Here is a 12,490-nt window from a genome sequence, read left to right as displayed (position 1 = left end):
ATACCAGCCTGATAACAGGAACAAAAGATTAGGCTGAGAAGCTCGTTTGTGATGAATGGAGATGAATAATACCAGGTGCAAAGTGCAAGAGTACAGAAGCTGAATGCCCCTATCTCAGAGCTAACTGAACACACAAAGGCCTCTCTATCTGATATTCACAGGTACTGGCATTTCCTAGAAGACTGAGAAGAAATAATTTACCCTTAAATTACGAAACACTCACTGGAGATGTCAGTACATCTGAAAAATGCACGTTAAATAACAATTCAGGGAAAAGCACTCCAGCATTTTAAGAAAAAACAAATTACCTTCCTAGCAAGGCAGCATTAAGGACATAAAGTGGAATTACCACCTCTGCATTGTGGTGAACCCATCCCAGCAGAGGCACAGAAGAAGCTGCAAGACAAAGCTGATGGGAGGTGGGGGATTTTGCATATATTTATATATTAAAGATATAAATATCTTTTATCATACAATTGAAAGCAGAATGAGCACGTGAACAGTGTAATGCTTCACTCTCAGCCTTGCCTTCTTGGCAAGGGAGAGAAGCAGGCAAAGGCTGCTCCTTTGATGAGGTTTCCCTCTCCTGCTCCACCCTTTTGCAGTGAGGAGCTCAGTGGCCTTGGTTTGAAAGCAGCACCCACACATGTTTGTCTTGTGTCTTTGAAGCTTCCTTGGGCAGCATTTCACCCTTTTATGCTCCAGTTTGTTGTGCAGGAGCAGTCTGGGCTGCCAGATCTCATCCAGACCTCCAGCCCGTGGCAGGGAAGCTCCTGGTAGTGCCCCAGTGGAGACACAGCCAGCGCACAGACCCTTCCTAAGTTCATCTTGGGAATCCTGGAGGAGTAAGAAGGTGGGAAAACTCCCTCATTTCACAGGCTGCTCCACAGAGCATCCAAGCCCTGCAGCTGGACAGTCCATGGCAACCCCAAAAGCTCACCTGCAAGCAGACCTTTTCTTCAGAGGGAGGCTCTGAGCTGTACAGACTCCATGCCCCCTTCCTCACCATCAGAGGAGGAATTACTGATTTCAGCATCTGCATCATCATCCTGAACATTCCCGCAGGAAATGAATTCCTATGTGAGCAGGAGCTTAACTCACTGGTGGACAGAATATCCAGGAATGAACAGCATGGGACCACCCCCACTTCCAGTGAATCCAAAAACCACACTGCTTTGGGGAATGGCGGCCTGGAACCTCAGCCAGCCCATTTCTCTCTCAAGTCAGCAGCACTTTGGGGCTTTTCTTGATCCAGAGCCTTTTTAAAATTTATTTATTTGATTCCATGACTCCAAACAACCTGCTCCTAAAGAAGGTGACTTGTCATTCTGTCCTGTAAGAGTAATGACAGGCTGTAAATCCAGCAACTACACAGAGGGATCATCTCCCCCAGGGCTTCTCCCTAAGCCCACAGAGAAAGAGGGAGATGGGAAAGGAGCCCTTCAGTCTGAAATCCCCGCATGATTGTTTTGCTTTGACTAATCAGTTTTCCTTTTGGCACTTTAAAACCCCAGTGTTCTGGATTTCCCCACTATTAAGAACTGCCACATGCACACCACCCATCCTCTCAACACCTCTGCTGAGGCTCTTGCCTGCACGTTATCTGAATGTGTACTTTCTAAAATGCTTATTACCAGTTAATATTTTGTAATACTTTTCTTTTCCTGGTGCCTAATAATTGAGAAATTAATTCATTGTCCTCCTGTGAATCTAGTCTATTATTCTGCTGTCATCCAAACACGGATCAGAAATACTTACTAAATGCTTCTACTTATTTTCCATCATCATTAATAATTGCAGCATTTCCATTTCAAAGAGACCTTATACAATTCCTTTTTCTGTTTCAAGCAGAATGTTTAAATTCTTTAGCACCCTTGAAGATAGCAGTCAAGGGTAATTTTACATTTTCCTTTCTAGTTTTCTGTACTTCATTTCTAATTTATATTAACTGTGCTCAGCTCACCCTCCCCTTCCACATTGCTTTCACTTTTTTCTTCCTAATGCTGTCTTCACCACTGAACAATGATCAGCTTTTATGAAGATAATTCTTTCCTGAGGGCAGATCATACTTTTTTGCACTGTTTTTAAAGAATACCTAAATCTAACATTGTTTTCTTACACAACACTTGCCAAGTTTAACTCAAGGAGTCTTTTAAGTTCATTTGAGTTACATGCTATGGTATTAGCTGGGAGAGTCTTCTTTTTACCTAGGTTTACCTTTAACAAGGTCACAGTCACGCAGCCACTACCAGCTTCCAATCCAGCTCTGAAATCCTTTGCTCCCAGATGTGCTGGGTCTGTTCAAACACTATTTAATGGTTCCTTGGAAGCCCACACAGCACATCAATCCTCCCACTCTGGGAGGCTGTGCCTGCTGATTTGTGTAAGGAACCAGCACACGTTAATCTTCTCAGGATGCACATTGCTGGGTTCCTGCTGTCACTGAGTCAGTGTGGCACAAGGGACTAACACGTTCCTTCACCCCCAGCACCGGGTGAGGACACTGCTGCTCTCCTTGGCATCAGAGCATCCTCCCAGTGCTGCTGGACTTGGACATTAGAAGTGTGCTCCAAAAATGGGTGTGAGTGAAGGGAATTAAAATATTATGGCTGGAAAACTGCAGAGAGGGACAAAGTAAGAGCCTGAATTGTGCACAGTGCTGATCCTGACGCAGGCTGACAGCTGGGGATTGAGACCCCACTGTCTCAGGGGGACTGAGGCAAGGACAAAAGGCAAGGCAAGAGGAGAGATCATCAGTGAAAGAAGTAGAAATATCTTCTTGGGTCTCTTTTGGCACAAAACCCTTCTAGGAGGAGGCAAGAGGGGAAAAAGACCACGTGAACAACAGCATTTCCTGAAAAGCTTTAACTCCTAGGACCATGGGTATCACATGCCACCCAACAAGAAATTATTGCTCTCAGTCTCTGATGAGGTGTTTGGTCCAACTGTTCCCTCCTGGCACATTCACTGAATTATCCTATGCAAAGACAAAGACAAAACCTACAGCACAAGACACCTCCAGCAGGCTGCTGTTGGGCCCATCAAGGATTGGAAAAGCACACAATGGCAGGAAGCACGTGACACTAAAGGCACAGCTTCCTAGAGGTATGAAACAGCCCCTTTGCAGCTCTGCCCTCAACTCCAGGACTGATGACAGCTGTCACCAGTACCTGTGGTGGCTGTTCCTGCTGCCTGTGCACTAGAGCAGCCCAAATCTAGGAAGCCCTGGCACAGTTACAACCACTGGCAGAATTCCTCTTTGCTACCACTTAAGGCAGGAGGAGTTCTGAGAAACTGCTGCCACATGTTCGCTCCATGACTCAGTGTTTAACCAGCAGCTCTTACTCACTGCTGGCTTCACTTTTGGAGAGATTGTGGTGCAGGGTCCCACAATCAATGTCCTGCAGAGGAAAGACCAGAGCTGGGAAACTGAGGCAATACTCATGTCCATGAAGACATCTAAATGTTCTTCTGGCTACAAATGAACAGGAACAGTGGTACTTAGGAAGGCTCCTGTCCTTTGGGTCTCACTGAGCCCCTCTTACCGGAGAAAAGTCTGTCCCAAAGCCTTCAAAAGCAGCCCCTACCAACTCTGAGACTCTGGTGACAGCCTGGCTTTGCAAGCAGCCACCAGTGAGGTCAGTTCAGCTGTCTGACACCTCACCCGTGCCACGTCCTTGCTCGCAATGCTGTCACTGTCGGGGTGAAGCGCCACTTTCACCACAAACCCACAAGGCACCTTCCCTTCCCCTCACTGGCCCTGCCTGGTGGTGGAGGTCACAGAGCTCTCCAGCAATGACTCACTGTGGACAGTCATCAGGGAACCCTGTGCTGATGCCCAGAGTGAAAAGGTGTCTTTGTGGGTAAGTTTTTCCAGATCAGCACCCTGACCCTCCATCCAGGAGAAAGGCACTGAAATTCCGTGCTCTGTAATGCTCCCTTCCACACAGAGGGAACTTAGAGGAGGAGGAGTGAGAATGCTTGGCATAATGGGAAACATGTTTGGGGAAACCAAGGAGCTTCTGTCCCATTTCCTTGTTCTCTTCTGAGCAACCCTAATGTTTCACGCACGCAGGTAGGGATGGATTTGTTTCCTTTCACTACACGTGGAACTGAGAGACAAACCAGTAACAACCCTGTGCTGATAGAGTTATCTGGGGAAGTCAAAGCTTTCACCTATGCTCAGGTAATGGGGGAAAGAACACTAGGAAAGGGGATACATCCACTTTTCAGAGAACACTACAATTAACTGCTCTACTAAAAATTAACATTAAGCACAATTCTCCACTTCTTTTTTCCCTGCTCACACAAAAACAAGCAGTGCTATTGAGGAATAAATATTTGGAATGAAGCAACACAAAGTCAATACAGCATCGTTTTGCTGCAAAGTGCTGCAGCCTCATCCCCACTATGTGCTGAGCAGAGCTGTGTCTCTCTACCACTCTGTCAGGAAGGAAAGGTCAAGTAGATGAAAAATTAGTCAGTACCTGTTTCAGACATCTTTACTCTGCCAGAGAGATGTGAAGGAGCACTTCTGCAGACCAGACCTTGGGCCCAAGCTGCTCCAAGCACCCTCTGCAGGAGACTAACTCCTGATTTACACCCAGCACCTGAGTAATACTTAACAGCCCTCAGCAGCCAGGAAAAGGCCTGGTCACACTGGTCACAGGTGTCCCCATTTACCACATCAGTCATTAAATACTTCACACAGAGATCAACCTCCCCCAACATGGGCCAAACTCAACGCAGAACACTGGCAGAACCCAAAAACAAATAAACCAAAACCCAAATAACCTGGTCATTGTTTCTGTTGTCACTTAAAAGAGAATGAAAAAAAACATTAAACTCTTTGATGCTCCACAACCTATGACGCTCTGTGTTCACATCATAAACGCAGCTCTTGGATCTGTCTCATTCAGGTAAAGTCACTGAAAAGCCCAGGAGCTTGATGTGAGCTGTCAGCTTCAAGTGAATGCATGCCAGCAGAGCCAGGGGTGTGGAGACAACACCCACATGAGCTGGGACGATCAGAGCAAGGGATCCTCCAAACCGTTTGGCAGAGATTTTATCAGAGCTGGGCAGGCACCAGGCAGAGCCTGAGTCACTTGGCAGGAGTCATCTACCATTAACCCCTGCCAGCAGTATCGGTCTGAAAGTGGAAAATTATAGGTGTGATGCAGATCAAAGCATCTGAGGGGTTGTGCAGCTGCTTCACCAGGTGTCAGAGCAAACTGTGAATGTGTAAAGCCCTCAGAAAACGGGTAAAACAAGAAGCACTACACCCTTCACAGTAACAGGCTAGGAGTACCTCACACAAATATCACTGAGATCTTCCATGACATTTGCAGCTGAGTTTAACTTTCACCAGATGATGGCCTGTCTCTGTGTGAAATCCCTTACTTTGAGTGAGTGAAATGAAAGGCAAATGCCTGCAGGGACTGCACTGCTTCTTCTGGTCAGCAGCAGCACAGAAGAGTCAGACCAAAAGGCACAACACTGAGGAGGAGTAGTTCCTGATTTGTACCATTTTTTTCAGGGCATTACATCATGTTAGTTCACTTCCTCAAGCAGATTTCTTCTCCAAGGTCTGACACCACTGCCTTAAGCATAGTTTGCAGCATCATACAAACATCCCTTTCTTCTTGTCCTTCCTGATTGTTCAGCTACATTGAAATCCCACCTCTGCACCTCTGCTGACTGCTGCCCGGACTCCCTTCCAGTCAGATGTACAAAAGAAGTGTCAGTATCTTAGGTTGCAAGGCAAAATGTAACCAAAAGTATGTATTCTATCACCAGCTGTTAAACCACCTGGGGCAGTGTTCTTTATCTCTTCCACACCCATCCTCCCTCCAGGGCATATCTGCTGTTCATGGGCCATCGAGGCTCACTGCATGGCTGAGAAAATTACATCATCCCATTGGGAGATGCTCCACCCAGGGGGGGAGCCAAACATTCCTACCTGGATAAAACCCAAGATTCAGAACACCACCACAGCCTGTTTGCACTGGATTCCCAAAAGAAAACTGAACCTATCTACACCATCACTGGAGCTTCAGAAGAAAATGACACCCTTCTACAGGATAATAACTTCAACAGGACCACATCTGTCACTCCAAGAAGACTGCAGCCACCATTTAATTAGACACAAGGTGTCAGGTTGTATTCTGACCCTGTCAGCGGCTTGGGTTTTTTTGTACTACTACATTTTTATTTTAATTTTCCTAGTAAAAACCTGTTATTCCTATTCCCATATCTTTGCCTGAGAGCCCCTTAATTTCAAAATTATAATAATTCAGAGGGAGGGGGTTTATATTCTCCATTTCAAGGAATTCTGCTGCCTTCCTTAGCAGACACTTGTCTTTCCAAACCAAGACACATTTTGGCACTCAATGTGGGGCTTGAGGGCATCGAGAGGAAAAGGGTGAAAAAGGAATAACAGTTCTTTAGTGACCTAATTTTTTGTGTGATGGATATAGAAACCTTGTGAGGTGGCACCATGGTCTAGCTTACCCTAGTTTGGGTGGTACAGGGTCATGGCTATATTTCTCGCATTTGCAGGCCCTTAGCAAAACATGGGCCCTGTAACTGAGGCTACTGTGGCTGTCATGCAGTTTGCTTTATGGGTTAATAAGGTGTGGAATTCATGGATTTTTAACTTCCTCTGGAAGGCAGGCACAGGGATACACTGCTATCACAGACTAAGTGTATGTTTTTGGGGTTACTTTAATAATCGTACCTATTGTGAGGAAATGACACCAGGAGGAGTTTTCTCCCAGCCCTTCACCCAGCTCTTTGGATCCATCCCACCCCTTTTCAAGGGGTTCAAATCTCTAAATGCTAATGATATCATACAGCTGCTGGTGTTGCTGATAGGCCTTTTCTATTTAGGATTCAGAGATAAGGGGACATTGACTTGAATAATCACCCTGATACCTACCCCAGAGAATAAGGATACTGCCCCACAGCCTGCCTCAGAAATAAACCACCCAGGTTGGATGGGGATTCTGGTGAAGGAGATACATGAGTTGCTGTAGGAGTACACTTCCCCAGCGGGTGGGAAACCCTCCCCCTGCCCCGAAAAGGGAGAGGCTGAGGGTGCAGCAGCAGAACCCACAGACGTTACAACTGTCCAGGTTCCAGCTGAGCCACAGGGGCAGTCACAGCCAGCAGCAGCTGCCCCTGTGGAAACAAAGAAGTATAAGATGAGATCAGAGCACCCAAGTAACAAGGATAAGAAAGGAAGGTCCTCACAATCCGCAGGGGAGCCAAAAGTTGAGATCATCACCGAGTCCCTGTTGTATAAAAGTCTCCATAATCTGCAAAAAGACAGTGCCCATAATTCTAGACAGAGAAGTGGACATTAAAATCTGCTTCCTCCTTAGGAGCTGGGCCATACTTCCCAGCTGGGCACTGAGCTCTGTATTTCCAAGGCTGTGGAAACCCAGGCATAGCCAGGAAAAGGAAAGATGGGGGTAACCCCCACTTCCTGCTGCCTTCTTCCTCATTTTATTAATCCATTTTCTCATCCATCTGTTCCTTCTTTTGATCTGCTGCATCCTCACACTGAGACTGCAAACAGTGAGTGAACTGAGCAGGGGAGACCCTCCACATCCAAAGACCAAGATTCACCCCCTCAGGTATTTTTACAACGAAGTGGTACAAAATTTGAAGATGTGGCACTGGTTATAACTGACACAATTCAAGAACAGGCTGACATCACTTGAACCTGAACCAAGCCACAGAGTTGTGCCAAGTTCCCTCCTGCCACACTCCCCGTCTGCCCTATTGAAGGGTGTTTATACATCCCCAGGGCTAGCCTGTCTTTCAGAGAAGTGGCAAGGTGCAGTCCATTGGGGGTTGGAACTCTGCACTGCAGAAGTAACACCAGGCTCCTAATGCCTTATGGATAATGGCAGAGCTTGTTTTAGTTCCTCACTTTTCCTTCAGACCAGGAAAAAACCATCTCAGCACAAGTGACCAACTGCACTGGTACAAAGAACAACCCCAGCTGCCAAGCTGAGTGTGGAGACAGGAACGGCTGGTGGGAACACGGGACAGGAGATGGGGTGTCTTTGCACCAGAGCTACACTAATGTCCTAACCGAGACACAAATGGGGGATATAACTTCTAGATAAAGGCCTTTCATTATTCAGTGCAGGGATTTTATCCCTTTAATGGAAACATCTTGACAAGCATTAGTAGGAGCATTCAGATTACAGGGCAACAGTAGCCGTGTTTTTCAATTTATCTTGCACAACACACTCCATACTCAGTTGGTTCTGACTGAAGAAACAGTTCTGAGTTCCTTCAGTGGGATTTATGAACACACCTTTTGCCGTTCATGTACTCCACCCTTCACTGCTTACTGTCCAACTGAGGCTGATGCAACCAGACCTGAACAGGTTCAAGGAGAATCTCATTGCAATGACCCTTACCCCTGGCACCAGTAGAGAGAATGAAACTCAGCTTGAGGGAGGAGCTGAGCAGGTCATTCTGATAGGATAAACAGGAACTGTGGTAAAAAAAAAGGACCCCTTAATTAGGAAAAAACACCTTGAAGTTTCTTTCAACCTAGTTATGGGTACAAACCAGCAAATACCATTCACCTTCCTTCTCTTACTGGAGAAGTCTGCCTTTCCATCCAGCTGAGGGTGGGGTCAGACACCCACTGGTGGCTTTCACAAGCTCCCAGGTCTGTGGGGCAGCCCTGCGGTTGTGTAAGCCAGGCAAAATGGGATTTTGTGGCTCAGTCCTACAGGCAGCAGAGACATGTGGCAGTGACACAACAAAAAGAGACATGGAAAGAATTTTTCAAACGTCTTCCATTATTCTGAGGGCACTGCCACTCTGCAGTGCCCACAGCTGAGGGATGCTCGATATGATTTACAGAAATATACAAACTCTTGAGGATCCACTGTTCTCAGCTCAAACACCTGCAAACTCCTGAAAGTTTCAAAACTGAGTGTGTACTCAGGGCAAAACTCCAAGTTTACAACTGCTAATTTTTCAGAATTCTTTCAGTCCTCTCTCACATCCACTACAGTTGATTACACCCACTGCTCTGGTTTGGAGTAAACAGTAGCAAAAAGGGAAGGCAAATGAGATTTGAGCCCTTTGTTTCGGTTACTTCTTTTTGCCAGAACTAATATAATAAAAATAGCCCCTCAATGGGCAGAAGTTTCTTATATTAACTAAGAGAATTAGAAGAAAGGGCATGAAACCAGTACAACACAAGCACCTTCCTTGGTTTCATTTAAGATGTGAGGGAAAGAAGAGAAAGAATGGAGCAGCAGAGGAAGAAAAAGACACGGAAAGAAATACAGAAATTTGTGTTGACTATATGCTCTCTACAGATTATTCTCTATGTAAAATTGACAGAAAGTACAAAAGAATTTGGGGAAGTATCAGAAGGAGATAGATTCATCTTAATTATGATTTCTCAAGGCTTTCAGCTTCTTAGTCAGGAGCATTTGTTGTATTCTCCTCTTCTATTTGCCAAGAGAGAAGACTCTATGTAGGCAGTTTCTCCAAATGCCTCTGTGTTGCTAAGGCAAACATCCTACGAACAGCTTAGAACAAAGATATTCTTGTCACAGCTGAACAGGCATTGTTTGGACAACTGAGGAGAAAACTTTTGTCTCCATAGAATAATAAGTCTCTCCATTTTTCAATTACTGCAGAAAAAAGAAAAGTGAAAGAAAACCCCTTTTCCCTGCAGACTACAGATGTAGGACTCATAGAATCCAACTACTACATAGAGTCAAAGCTGGATGTCTGCAGAGATCAGCTACCCTGAAACTCTCCTGCAGCTGATTTGTACCTTGGCTATTGATTGCTGATTACTGCTGCTTCACCTGCTCCTGCAAGTCACCCACCTGTCAGGCTGTCTAAGGCATCTGCAGGCATGAAACGAAATGAGACTGTGTCAGAGAGAAAACTTACTACTGCAGGCTCCTCAGGCTCCTTTACAAAGCTCCCTTGGTTTCCATTTCTCCCTTTGAGACACTGCTCCAGAAACTCACTACAGTGGTTGAAAATCTAATTTCCCGGCTAAGTTTATTAATAGCAAATTTGTACCACTTTGTCCTTGTGCCAGCATTGATCTTTATTACAAAGGACTTTTCTTCCCTTCTAGTATTGGCAATGAAGTGTTTACAGAGAGACATCCCATTCTTTCCCAGGCTTTGTTTTGTAGGCAAAACAAATTCCTCTTTTTTGGTTTTCCCTCACCTGCCAGGCTTTCTGTCCCCCATTCCTCCTCCCAGCCCTGTTCTGCACCTGCCCATTTTTGGGACTGAACCCCACTGCAGTTCTTGGCACACTCCTGCAGCTCTGTTTGAACTCCCTGTTTGCAGCAGGGCTGTGTCCCTGAAACCATCCTACAGCCATGTGAGCCCCGACTCTTCTCCACCAGACATTCACTCTGGAGCTCCTCTGGCTCAGGCAGTGATGAGAGAAGGACAGAATCTCCATTAGACACTCAAATCCCAGACCTGTCCTACTCAGAAGTTCACAGTCCTTACCTGGACTCTGCAAGTTCTAAAATACATCCACTGAACCCTCTTTGTTGCCATGAGCAATGGGAACATCCTTCTCCTAACAAGGCTCAGTTTCCCTCAGGCTTTCCTGCTAATGAAACATCTGTTCCCTACTCATAGGCAAACTCACTGCTGCCTGCATTTCACTGCAGTTTCCCTGCAGTTTTTAATATCATGTAGCTGTGCTGTCTTCCCAGATCCCAGCCTTTGCCTTGCCTTTCCAAGATCCAGTTTCAATATAAACCCAGGCTGGGAACAGTGGCATATGAAACACCAGTTAAAAACAAGCAAAGGCATTCTCATACATGCTTAAAGAATCAATTTGGACATAGCTAGACCCAGATCTTAGCCTAGGAAATAAATTCTTCCATAGGCCAGATTGCTCCTCCACTGTGAGTGCTACTCCCAAACTGAACATAGTTGTTCATAAAAAACCAAACTGTTTCTGCGTATCAGTTCATTTTCTTTTAACTACACAGTATAATAGCTGCATGAATTTAATTGAAGACTGATATACCCTTCACCTGTGCTGGGATCCACACTGGAATGTGGTTCTCCAAACTATGGGTTCCCAGCAGTGGCTGCAGTGACAAAAGCTGTAAGGTAACCACAGGAACACTTTCCTCCAGAAGAGCAGCCAAGGCCCACCCACCAGACATCCCATTTCAATGTAAAGCAGGACAGGAAAAGAAACTCTGGCTCCATTAATTTTGTGGCCTCCCAGTCATGCAAGCCACCTTCCCTGCTCAGGACATCCCGGGGCTCTTTGGAACTTGCTGAATGTTTGGGCAGCGCTTTGGAGAAGAGAAACAGGCATGGTGACATTTGGCATTTCCTGCAGGTGAAGCGGAGGAGGCTCCATGAAGAGCAGGCTGCCCTGTCCCCTGCGAGGGGCAGGAGGGACAGCAGCACATTCCTGCCGCGGGACAAGGAGGATTCCCTGAATTCCCTCACACCTGACACGATGTGCCACAAGCAGTGCAGAGCCAGGGAAGGGCAGCTGGCACACTGAGGGGATTTTCAGGACTTTCACTAGGCATTCTTGGGTTTAAGTGAGAACATCTAAGACTTCTCTACTGACAGTCCTCAGGAGTGCAATGAAGAGGCCTTTGCTGGGACAGGACACAGAAAAACCTCAGCAAAACTTCTTGGGAAGAACTTCTTAGAAGAACCAACATTTTCTTTATTTTTTTCTTTTGAAAGAACATTGATAAAAGTTCCTGTCAAAGCTCCTTGGAACAGCCTTGCTTCTGGCAGCTCAGAAGCTCCATTCCATAACTTCCAAGTTTTATCTTAAGAGGTCTTTATCCCACATGCATCATTATTACCTTGTCCTAACATGATAAAAACAGTGAAGTATTTTATTACTTTTCAGATCATTAAGACAAATTGCTCTTTACTCCATTATAAAATGTTACCCAGTGCTCTAGATTAAGCCATTGCTGGGTGTTGTAACGACAGTGCCAGATTCTATTACGCTGCAAACAAGGCAGTTCTTGTTCTAGGGAATGAGATGTTTCAATCATATTAAGCAGCTGCTGTTCTTATTGATTAAAAAAAAAGTAACTAACTACCATTTTTTTATATAATACATGTACTGTGACCTGCTACCAGGCTCTACTTAGCAACTCAACAGGAAATATAAGCATACAACAACTTAAAATCGATATAAATCAAAACAAGATTTCAGAAATCCCAGAGCAAAACACTTCTAAAACTCAAAATCTGGGACACAGTGTCCTCATAGGAAATTTTAAACATTATTTCATTCAGATTACAGGGAAAAGAAAAAAAAAAAAAAGGCCAAACAATCTTTATGGCATCAGAACTTCCCAGGAAACAGCAATTCTGAGATAGACTAATGTGCCTTAATTCCAAGAAGCCAGAGCAGGATTTTCTGCTGGGAGCAAAGTCCAAGAGGAGCTGGATGTTTGGATGGAGGGAATTCTGCA

The sequence above is a fragment of the Hirundo rustica genome, chromosome 12 (genome assembly GCF_015227805.2).
Source record: "Hirundo rustica isolate bHirRus1 chromosome 12, bHirRus1.pri.v3, whole genome shotgun sequence".
Classification (NCBI taxonomy): Eukaryota; Metazoa; Chordata; class Aves; order Passeriformes; family Hirundinidae; genus Hirundo; species Hirundo rustica.
This window is presented reverse-complemented; position numbering follows the sequence as displayed.